General features: G+C 37.7%; 1 protein-coding gene and 1 non-coding gene across 4 annotated transcripts in view; one reads left to right on the top strand and one right to left on the bottom strand.

The window, feature by feature from the left end:
* CHL1 (cell adhesion molecule L1 like) overlaps nt 1–16428 on the bottom strand; it is a 201800-nt gene that overhangs the window by 98829 nt on the left and 86543 nt on the right. The window lies entirely within an intron of this gene.
* Nucleotides 15445–15548, top strand: LOC111723795. Its single transcript, XR_002772263.1, has one exon. It is a non-coding gene; the product is annotated as a U6 spliceosomal RNA (small nuclear RNA).

Genomic DNA, 16428 nt, shown 5'->3' on the forward strand with positions numbered 1-16428 from the left:
TTCTTTCTAAATGTATAAATTGGTGATTTTTAAGTTGACACTTGCTATAGAACTCTTTCTGCTGAATGGAAGAAATCAAACTATCATTGTTCGCTGTTAATATACCATTAACACAAGTAAATTATAGCTGTAGGGTTACACCATTTTCATAAACATTGTGGCTTGGCATGAATTGGAATTCAGTACAGCTAACGTAGCCAAAAAGAAAAGAAAGTTGGTCCCTGAACAGGTGCGGCTGTAGTGTAATTATGAGAGAGTGACTGGTAAAGTGGAAGCTCCCACCCGTCACCTTAAGAGTGACTTCCTTTTGGAAGAAGAGCCACAGGGAAGGAAGCAATTCCCATACAGTAATCATGAGACAATGGTAACCACCATATGTATCTCTTTAAAAGTAGTGATTTTCACAGCCAGAATTCTGCATTTGCTTCTCTTGCTTTTAACTGGGCAATGCTGAATGGCAGTAAAGAGCTGTCTAATTGCAAAAGCATCCCTTCTCTGAGCAAACAAAAATCACCTCCATTAAATGTTGAATTATTCAGCGGGGACTAATGGCACTCAAAAAATAACTGCAGGCTCTAACAAGTCACTTCTACTTCTTCATTAGGTCAGAACTGCCAGTAGGAGGCCAGCAATGAATTCTCTTAAGTAGCAAAGAATAGTATCTTTTTGCATTCACCTGACGTTTCTTTTTTGATATGGCCAGAACAATCTGGCTTCTCCAGAGATGTGTCATCTGCCATTTGAAACCCTAAATGACCCCCAAAACGTGTTCTGCAGACTAAGCCAGCCATACATATTTGCTCAGGGAGCAAACCCTCTGGAAAGAGCTTGATGAGGTTTGGCAACTTCTGTTGAAGACCTCTCAGGAGATGATGAATTACTTCAATTTTTCCCCTGATTCCTCAGCACTGCCTATCGTGGCTGTATTATCTCAGTAAAAAAAAGATCTGGGTCAATGATCTTTTAAAAATGAAAACCTTCAGTGGCATCTCATTACTCTTAAAACACAGAAGAAAATCCTTATTGTGTTCTGTGAATTGGGAGTGGTCTGGACACGGCACACATCTCTCACTGCTCTCCCCCTTCCCGAGCTCCAGCTGCACGTCCTTCCAACTTCCTGAAGCTCCCATCCCTGGAAATGTGCTTTTCCACCTGGAGCACGCTTCCCTCCCATCACCTTTTGCTTGGATAGCAATTCTCTAACCTTCAGGCTCTGCCTAGGTCTACTTTCTTAGGAAGCCTACCAATACCACCAGGGCTTTTGTTACATAGATTTTGTTTGTTTGCTTTTTCCTAGAAATGAGATTTTCACAACACATCTCAGTTCAGCTTTTCACATTCACTAGTATGACGTCAGGTAATGCTGATTGCCCTTGTTAGACTATAAACTCGGACAGTAGGAACCATTCCGGCTTTGCCCAGCGTGGTGTCCTCATTGGCAAAGACATTGCCTCACACAGAGTAGACACTTCGTGAATAAGAGCTGCTTAAGTAAGAAGTGAGTACATGTAAAAAAAAATGTATGGACAAAGAACAATGAGTGAATACAGCAGAAACTATAGCTTTACCACGTGATGTCCTATCTCCTAGCAGGGTCCTGCCATTGACTGTGCTTTCCCATTCACTGTGGCAAGGTTAACTGAACCCAAATCCTCGTCTTCTACCCTAGCTGGTCTCTTTGCATCAGATCAAATTCTGACTTGTCTCTAGGCTACTCCCCTATAAAACAATAAACTTCAACATTCAGGCTTCTCAAACGGAGCAAACCTAAAGGTCCATTTCTTTTCCTCTTATGACAACATTTGTCTGTGGCTTTACTATTCATGGTAGGGATCCAAGGTAAAAGCTTGGCTCACCTCACTGTCCTCAATGAGTCTTACTAATTTTTGTTTCCATAAAATATGTCAAGAATGGGAGAAAAAGTATCTAATGTATTCAATACTATTATGAAACCAATATATAATCACCCACACTTTCATATGAAAGATAAAGCACAACTATTGTCCAGGATGAAGAAGGGGAGGGGGGGCGGGGAGGGGAGAGCATGGGTGGAGGGAGGGGAATCGGTGGGACCCATAGACTTGTGTGTATTGCAGGGCTACATATCAAATCTATTAAAAGTAGAGTATAATGTCTAAACACAATAATTAAATAAGTGAGGTGAAGGCTATGTTAACCCGTTTGATGTAAGCATTCCAAATTGTATCTAAAGTCAGCACATTGTACCCTCATAAATGCATTAATGTATACAGTTATGATTTAATAAAAGAAATTTTTTTTTAAAGTTTGTTTCCATCAGTGAATCTGTGATCACCTCTCCAGATACTCCCTCATTGCTGATTTCTGGAATTCTATACCAGGCTTCCAACAATTCCTCTAACTACAGATTCTCAAAGCAGCCACTTGCCTTCAAATTCACAGCCAATTTATCTTTCTGAAACCAAACATGAATCTTGTCATTTTCCTGCTAGAACCTTCAGGGTAGAGTTGGGGTCAAGGACTTCCCATTGAAGAGGTACCAAGAATACGATCTGGATGGGACAGCAGGCAGGTGGGAGTGGACTTGGCCTGCTATTGTGTTTCCAGAGCAGGCTCACTATTCCTGGGATGTGTTCCCTGGGTACTTGCAGAAGCATAATTCATATGTAGTACACGACATCTAGTAAGGATGGTGACTAATGGTCCTAAAGCCGCTCAGTGCTGCTGATGCTGTTTCATTGCTTCTCTATCAAGTGAGTACAATGTGTAAACCTTCAAGCCTAACGCAGTGCTATGGGGAAGGAACAGGTCTGCAGTAAGGCAGTTCGGAAGGCAAAGCTGACACTGTATTTAATTAGCTGCCAGACTAAATTCTTGCTCATAAAATCAAGATACTATGTCCTCCTAATATACCATGAAAATTCAATACCACAATATGTGTACCTGACATTGTCCCTGGACATAGTAATTTCACAAAAATTGGTAGTTGTTTTTATTATCATATTCACTCTTGTTGGCCTCATTTAGCATCTGATCCCAACTTACTTTCCCAGATTATCACCCAAAAGAGAACTAACCAGTAGTTAAATATTCATGGTCCTCATGCCCGTATGTTCACTCTGACTGCTGAACTGGCCCGTCTCACTCACTCCCTTGAAAAGTGTTCTATCATTCTTATCTACCCAGTAAGTGTTCAATCAAGATTTAATTTGTACATTGATGAAACCTTCTGCATTTCTGGAAGGAGAGTTGGTGCACTGTCATACCTAATAAATAGATTTTTTAAAATAGTCTTATATGTTTCAATTATTGAATGTGTCTCCTCCAGGATAGAAAACTCGTGGAAACCAAGAATTCTGTCTCCTTTTAGCTCAAGTAGTACCTAGACTATGGATGATTACTCAGTAAATGTCAGCAGAATTAATAACTCTGAGACTTGCACAAATTACATTGTCCACTAAGACTCCACCATCCTGATAAGATTTAACCATGCCACAACACTTCACTACTATTTTTAAAAATATTACCATCTATTGATGGACTTATTCTGCACCATACACTATGTTTCAAGTTTTAGCTCCATTTTCTCTGGTGTTGCTTTCACATTCATTTTCCTAGATGGTAAAAATATTTAAGGACAGGGACTGTTTTGCTCCTTTCTGTATTCACATAACCAAGAAGATACTTAGGAATAATATGGTCAAGTAGCAGGTTTACCATTCATTCTCCCTCTTTACCAAGAAACCATTCCCTAGAAATAAAAATAAAAATAAAGTGACCCAATCAAGCCTCCACGTAAGCATGCTAATGACAGGGCCTCCCTGGCAAGCAGGGGAATGGCATTTTCTACTGAGACTGCACTTATTTGAAATGCTTACTGTCTAGCATTGCTTATGGTAAACTATCTAGAATCTATGGATTTATGGGGCATGGTCTCCTGGAAAACACTATGTAACTCTCTGAATATAAAATGGAAATTTTCATGAGCTAAAAGTTTTGAGAACTGCACACATCACTTAGAAATCTCCTACATATCATGATCTATGTGTATATGACTTAATAAAAGGAAACAAAAAAAAAATCTCCTACATAAAACTGGGCCCAACGAATGCTTTGATGAGGAAAGAAAGCACTTAAGAGCTGCTGTGGAGGTTCAGGACCTCTCCTTGGTTTGCCCAAGCCACGTGATGACGGGTGTTCCTAAATTTATTAGTGAAGCTAGAGAGTGGGTCAGATTTGTGATGCATCAGGGTCTCTTTTTAACAAATTGACCTATGGAATTATCTCAGGTTCTACTAAGTGTTTCCTGAAAGAACATATTTTTATGCCTGTTCAATATATTGCACCGAGGTTCTGAGAGAGATGTCATTGAATATATCCAACCAAGGTGCATATGGTGATAAAGCATTTCTTTCCTGAGTTATAAGCACTGGAAACAGTAAAGTAGATTGGTTGTATACACTCTGATAGATGGGAGTGACCACACCACATAGGGGGGCATTAATATAATCACAGATGACTGTCAAGATGGCCACCTTGACACTCTACCCTGGGCCTGCCAGTTACACCCCACCTATGGAGTCAGGTTGTGTTTTGAAGTCTAATCCAGCTCTATAATCCCTAGCCCACTGAGATGGCCCAGATAACATTTCCTGCATCAGAGTGAAGAATTCACAATATTAAAATCCATCTGGCTTCCCGTTGTTAACCAAGGGTCTGTTTCTTCAGTACTGCAGAGATGAGGCAAGAATGGAGCTCTCTTTGAAGCTAACAAAAGCTTAAGGTCAGATCATCTCCGTGGGATACAAAGCAAATTCAGAGAGGAGTAGCAGCCAAATGGCATTTGAAGTGTTCCATCAGGGTAAGTACTTCTGTAATACGCACCATTCATTCGTTGTTTGAAGCAGCTTTGTTCTCTCCTCACAGTGCTTGAGGTATTATGATTTTAAAATACAATATGTCCCACCTTCCATTGATTAAAAATAGCACAGTTTTTTGAGAAATGTTATTCCATTTGTTCATATCGCAATGAAATACACTTATGAATTCGAAATCAATTTTACCTCCAATTCTCATTTTATCTTACACCTCCCAAGAACCCCATACTATTCTAATTAGCAGGAAAGAGCAAACGCAGAGATAATAAGAATAAAAATAGCAACTTAGTTCTTTCTACACAAATGACACTTGTCTGACCTCTTCACTTTTCCCTCTCTTGGACCCAGGTCACTCTAGGTTCTTTTATTTATTTACTTTCAATACAGAATCTCACTCTTTCTCCCTAGATAGAGTGCTTGGCATCATAGCTCACAGAAATCTCAAATCCTTGGACTCAAGAGATCCTCTTGCTTCAGCCTCCCAAGTAGCTGGGACTGCAGGATTGCCACAATGTCCACCTAGTTTTTCTTTCTTTTCTTTTTCTTTTTTCACAGAAACAGGGTCTCGCTCTTGCTTGGGCTGCTCTCCAACTGCTGAGCTCAGGCAGTTCACTCGCCTTGGCAACTCTTCTTTTCTTTCATTATGTCTCTCTCTACACCACATTTACTTCCCCATCCCTTAACTAACCTTGCCCTTGGCCCTGCCCTTTGTACGTCTTCTATCAATACTTCCTCTTCACACATGAACTTCAGGATTTCTCCACTCCTCTTTCTCTTCTTCTGAAAGCGTATCCTCTCCTTTACAATCTCCTGTCTCTTCAACCTGTCCTCCCGACTTTACTCTGTGCTTTGCTGATTTAGATACGCGTTTCACCAAACCTAAAAGAATCGTATGAACATTCACTTCACTGTCTCACTCTAAAGCTATATAAATATACGGAACGTGATACAGTGGACACTATTTTTCTTCTCCACCTCCTCTCCTTCTCACTTTTTGTAACTCCTTTACCCTCATTTTACCCCCGGTGTGGCTCACGGCCTGAGCTGGGTAGCCGCAGCATCTAACTTCTCCGGACCACTGCGATGGCTTTAAGAAGTAACACAGGTGTGGGCTGTCAAAATGATGCCCTGAGAATTCCCACAGCCTTTCTTCCACTGTGATCTTGAAACTATGGAAGTATGCATCAGAAACGACAAGTGACGGTGGTTCTGAACTCCTAGAGAAATCAATGAAAAATAAAAATGACATGATCACAAAAAGAATCAGAAAAAGGTGTGAGTGAGAGGTGACGAGATTAACATCCTAATGTCGTGGATTCCTAAAACCTCCTCTACCCATGTTTTCACACAGTTTTATATATAAATAATAAATTCTATTTTGTATTAGATAATTTGAATTCACTTTTTATTGCTTGCAACAAGAGTCTTAACTTCCATGGAACATATAAAATTCTATATATTGGATATAGATCGTCACTCAGTGGTAGGCCAAGAGTATTTACCCATTTGGAGAAAAACAATTAAGTAGCTATCAATTAGACAATTAAGTGTATAATGAAATATTAAAATGGAGATTTTAGTTGAGGCACGGAGAGATTTCAAGCAGTACATTTCAAAGAAGGTGCTGGATCAATCACACCATTCACTGAGACAGTGAACCTCCTCATCACATCGAAAATATAAAATCACCTATAGATAGGATGGAAATTATAGGAGTTTGTTTCTGGAGAGAGTTGTGCCGTGATTCCCAAATTCTCCTAAGAATGAGGGGTGCCATGGTCATATCTTCCAAATTCAAACCAAACGAGAGAGACTTAGGTTTAGCAGATGATCCTACACATCTACTCACAATTGTCACCTGAAACATAAGTCTGGAACCAGTGGAATGGAGTATCCCTGTTCACTATGTCAGTCGTCTCGCATTTGGTAAATTTTAAATAGTTAATAGTAACAAAATACAAAAGAAAAGCCTTAGTCATTGCTTAGCTTTAACAGCCCTAAATCCTGTGCTTAGAAAATTGTGTTCAATTTGCATTATGATGCTTCCAATCCAAACTACGTATCCAGAGGCAGAAAGGGACCTTTCACTGTCTTGGGGGGGTGCTAACACTTTCCTTTATATTCTTATTTAGAGACGCTGGTAGAGATGGATATTTTAGAAAAGAAAAATAAAAAGAGTCACTTGCAAACAATAAAACATTTTCTCTTTTTAGCATCACTTTGTGCTGCTGTGCTTTTTGTTGGTGGTGGTCTGACGGTGGCATCACGGTTGTCTAAACCACATGCATGCTAATCCCTTTCTGTTCTCCCGTTCAATGTTTTTGGCCATTAGTCAAAGGACAAGCAATGTTTAAGCAGCTGCTCCTTCTGTGGCTTTGGGTCCCTAGAAACTCATAATTAAACACTGCGTGATCTTCTTCCGTACTCTTTTTGGTATGGTGGAGGTTCACGTAAAGAAAATAATTCTGCAAGGACCTTGAGCCTCTTTTCACTCTAATAGGCCCCGCCAAGAAATGCAAAGTCAGTGCCCTCCCTAAACCCTGTTAGATATGAGGATCTGACGTGGCAGTAAAAGGCAAATTGTGCCTCACAGACAGAAATGACCTGGTTCAATCATATTTATGGCTACACCCAACAAAGAAGGACGAAAATGAGAAAGGGAGGGAGGGAAGAAAGAAGGGAAAAAAGAGGGAAAGGAGTAAGAAAAAAATTAATGTAATCTCTCTACAAATAATTGTCATTTTATTAAGTCTGATTATAATAACTAGTAATGTAAACTACCTTAGGAAAACATTATAGTGTCCAGCACATAATAAACATATAACAAATGTTTATTAAATCAATACAAAGGAATAAATCAATAACACATAGCTGTGCATCAGTTAGGCAGATTTGGCCATGATTTTCAATGTTGAGTAGCTTGAAAGCTGAATACTGGTCAGCTTCGTCTCTGAAGGTCAAAATGTGCTCCACCCTGGGAGGTGATGAATCCAACTTACTAATTATGTAGACCATATTAGCTTCCCTAGTGATCAGGTATGTATCGTTACCAATACAATGTTGTATTTAGAAAAAAAATATTTTTAAAAGAATTTAGTGAATGACTACCTTCCAAAATCCAATAACATAAGTCAATATGAGAAAAAAGAAAAAAACAGGATTTTCTTTTAGACAACAAGTGGTTTGAGAGATCTTGGTATAATGTGTTTGTGGTTGCAGTTTGTAGAACCACAGTCAAAATGCAACCTATGTTTGTTTTTTTAAACACCTGTAATTAAATGCTAAGACATGGGTAACCTGAGAAGGTTCTGATTAACTTATCTTTCTAGTTAGGTCGGTGAACATAAAAATTACCTCCTTGGTTCTGACCTTCATTTAAAAAAAATACAGACTTTTCACATAACAGCATTAAGAATCACAGTTGAACACACTCTAATAAATGTATTCAATGGTATCTTGAAGTCATAAGGGCTCAGATCCTCATTTGGGACCTTTGACTGAAGGACAGAGGGACAGTTGTGGAGACTGGGGGCATCTCACCAAACATTAGAACACACGAGGTTGGTCCTTCAGTTTCTGAATAAGGATTCTACATCTACTGTTTCTGTTTGTTTTATACTTATTTCTGTTTTTCAGAAAAACGGACGGGAGAAGGAGCTTCAAATTAAGCTATTTCTTTTCCAGCTAATCAAGTTTTCTTTTATACTTTGTACCTCAGCATTTCTGAACGTTAATAAAGGCATAAATATGTTACTATTTAAAAGAAAGACAATACTAATTTTATAAAATTACCTGAAGCCCTGTGATCTATCTATGTATTTATATCCAAACACCTAATCAATAAACGTTTATGAGGTTTTGTCATCAACCTACAACTCAGGGTGATAAACATCATTAAAAAGCATTGGTAGTTAAGAGGATAAGAAATCAATTGTTCCCCCAGTAAGATTTACCTCCTGGGATGTGATGACTCGAAATCTACTAATTATATTGGCTGTATTAACTTCTGCTGTGATTCTGTAGACATTGTTTCTAATACGATAATAATAATTATTATTTTTTAAACAGTAGTCTCACTATGTTGCCCTCAGTAGAGTGTTGTGGCATCACAGCTCACAGCAACCTCAAAGTCTGGGGCTTAAGCGATTCTCTTGCCTCAGCCTCCAAGTAGCTTGGTCTACAGGTGCCCACCACAATGCTAGACTATTTTTTGGTTGCAGTTGTCATTGTTGTTTAGCAGGCCCGGGTTGGGTTCAAACCTACCAGCCAGGGTATATGTAACTGTCACCCTACTCACTGAACTATGGGCACCGCCATCTAATACAATAATTTTTATTTATAAAGGGGTTATTTTAGGACTTACTGAATGCCTATAAAAGTTGCCTTTAGTAAAAATAGTAATAGAAAAATATATGGCAAAGCCAAGCAGAACTTTGTAATTAAACATGGCGGATCCACGATAGTCTCTCAGTGCCTAGAAAGATCAACCTCATGCAATCAGCAGCTCCTTTCTTTGCAGTAACATAGGCTTTGACAGTCTTGAAGTAAAGCATTTTAATAAAAATGAGATGCCTACCGCTTAGGTATTTTTACAGGATTTAAAATACAGAGTCAGTGTTTCTGGATGGTCAATTTGTGAGGAAGACCTTTATGATGTCCAGAGCTTGCAGAGAGCAGAAAGTACAATAAAGAATGAGATGTAAATAATAGACAGTTTCTAGAATTATGAAAAGTACAAGAGGAATCATCTCCAGCTTTCTTTTTCCTGTTCAGCACCGATACCAAAATGAACATTTGGATATTAAGGTGAGCATAAGTCCTGCCTCGGAAGCGGTATTCCCAAACACACAAAGGTTATATTTATAAGCTGAGCTGCAAGAGACAGTTTTCCTGCTGTGAGGCTCGACAGACCCAGCTTAGTCAGCAGGATGTTAAAAATCCTTCTGTAGACATATGTTAGCAAAGCTACCGGACTGGGCCAAGGTTCATTACCTTTGCTGACAATCATTTGAAAAAGCACAGACTGAACATTTCTGAGTTAGTCAGCACAAGAATGGATTAGCCAATATTTCAGAAAAGAAGAAAAAAATGACCTTTAGAAATCTCTAATTTGGAGAGTGATAAGCAATTGGGCTCCTATGTATAGGAGGAAGCAAGTGTAAAAAATAAAACTAAAATTAGGATGGGGAAAACCGTTCAAGGTACTCATCCGATTTGTTTATCACATGACTAGCAACAATGAAACGACCCAGGTAGGATATATATTTGTAATTACAAGGAAACAGGGAAAACTGATGTGTGTGGTGTTGTTATGAGTTTATATGTTATGTTTCCAGGAGATAAACGTTAATACGTTCAATAGTCCATCCCCCTTGCTAGCTGCAAAATTAACACAGTTCCTTTTTATTAACCAACCTCTTCCCCCACCTCTTGTAAGAAAGGACCAAATAGTTCGTTATTTATATTTACGTGTATAGATTATACAAGAAACCCTGTTTTACAGCAAAAAAAAAAAAACTTATATCAATTACAATGTGTAAGACAATGTAATATTGCTTGTGAATTAATACCAATTACTGTAGTATGAAGAACAATGAACATTCTCCACATAGATATCTTGGATATGGGAGATTTCAACTATAATCATACACATAAATATATATATATAGAATTTGATGTGCTAAGCAATTCCATAAGGTTCCAAATGAACAGAGGACTTCAGGCACTGCTTCAGCACTTCAACAAACATTAATTGAATATTTACTATATTCCAGGTACAGGGCCACAGTTGGAAGTAGAGAGTGATGAAGACGTTTTTCCCTAAATGATATTAGTCAGGCATGACTAACTAGAATTTGTCACTCAATTAAGCAAATAAAGAACAAAAGGAGGGAAAGAAACACGAAAGCAAGGTCTTTCTCTGGCTCATTAAGTGATTAGGAGGAACTTTTCCCTTTCTACCCTAGAATGCATACACCAGTCTGTCCTCATTATTCACAGATTCTGTATTTGCAAATTCATTTACTGAATGAAATTAAATTGTAACTCCAACATCAAGACAGCACTTGCGTGGTCCTTTTGTGCACAGCAAGAAAAAAAAAATTAAGTATTCTCATATACATCTTCCCAGCTGAAACTGACCAAGTGATGCTCCATGTTCTTGTTTCACCTGTCAATGCTACGTGTCCTTTCGTGGTCTGTTTAGTTTTTCTCATTTTTGTGTTTTTTTTTTTTTTTGTTCATGATTCTGCTATTTATAATGAGTGGCTATTTAAGTGCTGAAGTTCTGTCTAGGATTTCAAACACAAGGGAGGCTGGGATGAGCCTGATGAAGAAAAGCCAGGTATCACATAAGCTTCCGTGAGGCATAGACTTTAGTGCTTTTGGCTATGAATACAATGATACTGAATCAACCAAATACATTAAATACGGTGTTATTAAATAGAAAGACATATCGAATAAAGTGATGTATTGATAGGTTGATGAACGTGCCCAAAGGCTATGTTTATTCCAGGAACAACAGCTCAGTATGCACTAACCCAGTGTTTGCAGAAACTGCAGAGATTCATGGAACATAACTACTGTGAGTAATGAGCATTGAATAAATATTTTTCTGGTTTTAGCTAGATTTTACAACTTTTCTCATATTTATAAGTTAGTCTCAGAATAAACCCACTTATCTTAACCCACAATAGAGGATAAAGCAAAAAATTCCAAGGGTTAGGTAACATGTTATAGAGAAGTTCATTCACAAAATTAAATGTGATGCCAAGGCTTCTGCCTTTAAGATAAAAATAAATAAAACTAACCTTGCAAAAAATGCCCCTGTAATTTCAGAGTAGGTATTATTTAAACAGTTATTTCCCAACTCCCTTTTACACGAAAAACAATTGTTAAAGGAGTAAGTCCGAGAAATTAAAGCAAAATAAATGAGGCCAAGATCCTTTTTTTTTTTGCAGTTTTGGCTGAGGCCGAGCTTCAACCCACCACTCCTGATATATGGGCCGGCACCCTACTCCTTGAGCCACAGGCACCACCCCAAGATACTATATTTTTTTCACCTGAATTCTAGGCTTTTACTTCTCACTAATTTTGCCCTTGATCATTCTTCATATTGTACTTTGGCTTGATTTAGTTGATTTGGAAGAGATACTGATAAAAACCAATGAAAGAATAAAATAAAGAAAGAGCAAAACAGAAAACAACAAATTTAAAGACTTGCTTTTCAAAACATGGTAGTCTTCATCCAATAAGACTAAATTGATTAAAATTCTAAATATTTTCTAAAGTATTTTTCAGCAGCACAATTAATGAGTCATCCCAAACTACATCTAACGATAAGTTGTCATCTATAGAGAAAGATGGTGTTACTGGTCCTGTTGATTTAAAAACACTTCACTGTCCATTCCCTGTGGACCAAGGCTGACACACAGAGAATGCAAAGACGGAGCACACCCCGCCCATGCCATTTGTCAGGAAAATGCTGAGCGCCCTGACTAGGAGATACCGGTAGGGGGTTGGCAGAGAAGCACTCACATTCTCCTCTGAGGCCCCCTCCTGTGACAAATGACATTTGTGAAACAGCAGCCCAGGGGTCAGGGTAGAATCTGTGGCAATGGAATTGGGCCAAAAGACAGACTCAGAGGAACGGTAAATCTGTAACCTTGAACTCATTAGCAGCAAACTGCAACCAATTGCTAATTACCTTATGGCTATATTGTGAATCGTATATGTGTCTATGTAAATTATGCATGTGTGTATGTAAATGCTACACATGTTTGGCACCTAAAACTAGTAAGAATGATTGAAGTGAGGGAGAGACGATAACAGATTAACCAACACCTCTAATCGAAAATGAAAGTAAATTGTAAAATAGTGATGAACTTTCCAGTGAAAAATGCACTGATTGTACTTACTGTGTTAACTTAGGCACTTGAAATTAGCTTTATCTCACCCTGTCTTCTGAGGCAGAAATATTTCAATTAGAGTCCAAGTAAAAAAAAAGCTAGCTAAAGAACATCAATGGAACATTGTGTCTATGTGCTACCAGAACAAAAATGATCCTTTCTAAACTCTATCTAGCACTTGAAGGCATATACTAATATATCTGCCTATTAGTAAATGAAATAACTGGAAATTTAATTATTTCTTATTAAATCCAGTTAGATCCATGAATTGCAAATATCACCTGCAGAGTTAATTATAGCAAAGCAAAGACTGGGATTTATAATTTCTATCTGAGAAATCTTAAGATGGATTCAAAGATTATAAAAAGGTATCTCCATCATGTTTTCCAAACAAGTCTATTGCATAAATAACTACGAACGCATGTGCTGTTCATATTTCAGAGTACATTTATATAGGAGAAGGTGAGAGAATCCACATGTGTAAACCTGGCAAGTGGCAATTAGAGTTTCCAGGAAAAGGAAAGCTCTTCAACATTCTCTCTCTTGAGGGTCTGTATGTGACTGATACAGGGTAAATGACAGACTTCATTACTGACCTGGTAGAATTTGCATTCTAATAATGAGAAATATAATTTATGGATAGATCTATGATATGCTATATGCTTTCATATGTTGATATACAACATCAGAAAATGTTAATGAAAAAATTAGCCACGGTAGTGGGTGTTTTGCAGGGGCCAAAGTGGGTGCATCCATGCAGAGAGCGGGGTGGTCCTGGGCATCTGGAGCTCAAAGCTTTGAGAGCCTACCTTTGAAGGTAATCTCTCTGACTGGGGATCAGGATTATGAAAATGAGGGTAATGAACGTTATGAATTAAGTGCATTATGAATTATATTCATGTATTATTCATTAGTATAATTATGTTCAATTATGAAAATGCAAGGAGAATAAAACTGCCCGAGAAAAACAAAACGGGACAAACTGAATAGGAGTCATCATGAGCCTGGAAACACTTCTCTTTCACTGCAACTGTTTCTCTTTCCTAAGCACCAACACGGTATCATTGTTTCATTAGCAGTGGCCACAGAAAGCAAAAGAAAAACCCTGTTTTAAGAAATGACTTTAAAATTAAGAAAAAAAAGTTTTAAAAACACTTGTAGACTTTCAAATAGTTTGGAACAGTTGCAAATAGTTTCCCCACGAACATGCTGGTGTTCCTCACAGGTACGGGTAGAAGAGTAAGTTTATATCCAACCAAATTGTCATGTCTTTGCGCTCCTAGCATGAACTTTGTATGCCCTAAGGTAAGTCAACATTAAGGAATAGTTTATTCACATCTTTGCTTTGTTGCCCTCTTATTATTCAGTTCTCATCTTAAATGGCATCTCCTTTCCACGTAGCTCCCAGTCATTCTAGCTCCACCAAAAATCTTTATGTCCCACCAGGGCAGAAACTTAGATTTCACTGACGTATAACCACCACCTAGAAAAGTACTATGCACATGATGCGTACACAGTGTGTGTTGAACGACATACGAGTAGATGGACTAATGAGCGAGAGAATGATATCGGGAAGGCACAAATGTAAATATATCCATTTATCCAATACACATTCCAATTAGTAGTCATTATTAAATATTTATATCATGCCTATCATGATGAAAGAAGGAAAGAATGCCATTATACAAGTGGTTCAAAAAGGGGTTGAGAAGAGGGATTTTTGCCTTCACAAGTATTTCACAGTTTCTAGAAACATCTCTGGTCATCACAAATGGGAAGATAACATTGGCATCTTTTGAAAAGCCAGGAATGAGGCTGCTAAGCATTGTACATTACAGGGGGTAGCCCCTCCCCCCAAAATTATGAAACCCCGAATTTCAATAATACCATTTCTTTATACTAGTCTCTATTTTTCATGTGAAATTAGCACACATTCATTAGCCAACATCAAATTGAATTCCTGAGAAAGAAAAGACATACTATACGTCAGATTGACAGAAAGACGAATAGGAAGCTGGCTGGACTGATGATTGGAAGGGTGGCCACACAGATGAATGGGTCCTCCAGAGTTAGGTACATATACACAAATCGTAGTCAAAACAGTCTGTGCAGGACTGAAATCAGTTACATAGGATTCTAATGTCGGGAAACTTATGCTCTTCCTATCATCTAATCATGTCTCCATAGAATTGCTTCTGTTTAATAACAAAATAGTGGATTGCGTGAAAAGATATATGGAAATATTAGGTGAAATCTGCATGGTAATTTTGGTATTAAATGCTGATGATATTTGTGAGGACAGTAGCTATAATTGGAAGCTGATCACTGATTTTTAGTTATATACTTAATCAAACAAATGTATTAATGTCTTTCTCAAATGAAAGGTACGACAATCATCGTGTTAAGTGAGAAATGGATGACCTGTTCATTCCCTGTGGATAGAATGGTTCTCTGTGTGGTGAGGTAGAAAACTGGACTCTAGGGAAACAGCTTGAGCAGAGGATGTTAGAAAATCACCAGATGCTTGAACACAAATATTTTATTTCCTTGGAGAGACACTGCATTCTACATGATCCAGAAGAGAGATTAGAAATGGTAAGGACAGGGCTTAGAGAGAAGTAACATAGTATCTTTCCCCAAATTGTCCTCATTTCTATTTCAGTATGGAGGGTTCCAGAATCCTTGCTTTGGCAAGTTATACAATACCCAAATTGGAATGATACAGAGATTACCATGGACCTTGTACAAAGATCACACGCAAAGGTGTGAAGCTGTCCACATTTTTCAGTGGGAGGACTTACTCAAAGTGCTGAATGAAAAAAGACGACAGCCAACCAGTCAATCAAGAATTCTATGTCCAGCAAAACTCTTCTTCAAAAATTGTGAAAAAATTAAGACATTCTTGGGTAAACAGAAAATAGGAGAATTTCCTGGTAGTAGACCTGTCCCACAAGAAAAATTACAGATTAAGGTGAATCTTTTAAGCTGAAATAATAGAATGCTAGATATTAATATGAACCTACACAAAGAAATAAAAACCACAGTAAAGAAAACTAAAAAAGATAGGACAAATGCATTTGTGTAACTGTTTTCTTTTCCTGATTAAAAGACAACCACCTAGAGCAATAATTGTGATACTGCGTTGATGGATTTAAAAGCATAATTTGTCTGACAATACAAGCAAAGGAGGGAGCAAGTAACAAAAATGTATTGAAACAAAGTTTCTATGTACTTTTAAATGAAGTTAGTATTCTTTTGTTCTAGAGTATTTTAGTAAAATACTAATTGCATTCCCCTGGGCAGCTACTAAGAAAATAATTTTTAAAATACAGTAAAAGAAACAAGGGAAATAAAATTATACAACTGGAAATGTTAATTTAACACAAAAGGTAGTAATGGAAGACTAAGAAACATAGACATAGAGGAAAAAATTGCAAAATGCCAGATATCAATTCTACCTAGCAATTGCATTAAATGTGAATGGATTAAACATTATAATTAAAAGCAGAGATTGGGAGAATAGGTTTTAGTAATGATACAATTATGAGCTATCTAAAAGAGATAACCTTAAGATTCAAAAATATTATAGGTTGAAAGCATAAAATAATAAGAAAAATGTGTAGACAGACCTGGGGCAGCTATATTAACATTAGACAAAATAGAGG

This window comes from Otolemur garnettii, unplaced genomic scaffold (genome assembly GCF_000181295.1).
Source record: "Otolemur garnettii isolate 467f Iridium unplaced genomic scaffold, OtoGar3 scaffold00015, whole genome shotgun sequence".
In the NCBI taxonomy this organism is placed as follows: Eukaryota; Metazoa; Chordata; class Mammalia; order Primates; family Galagidae; genus Otolemur; species Otolemur garnettii.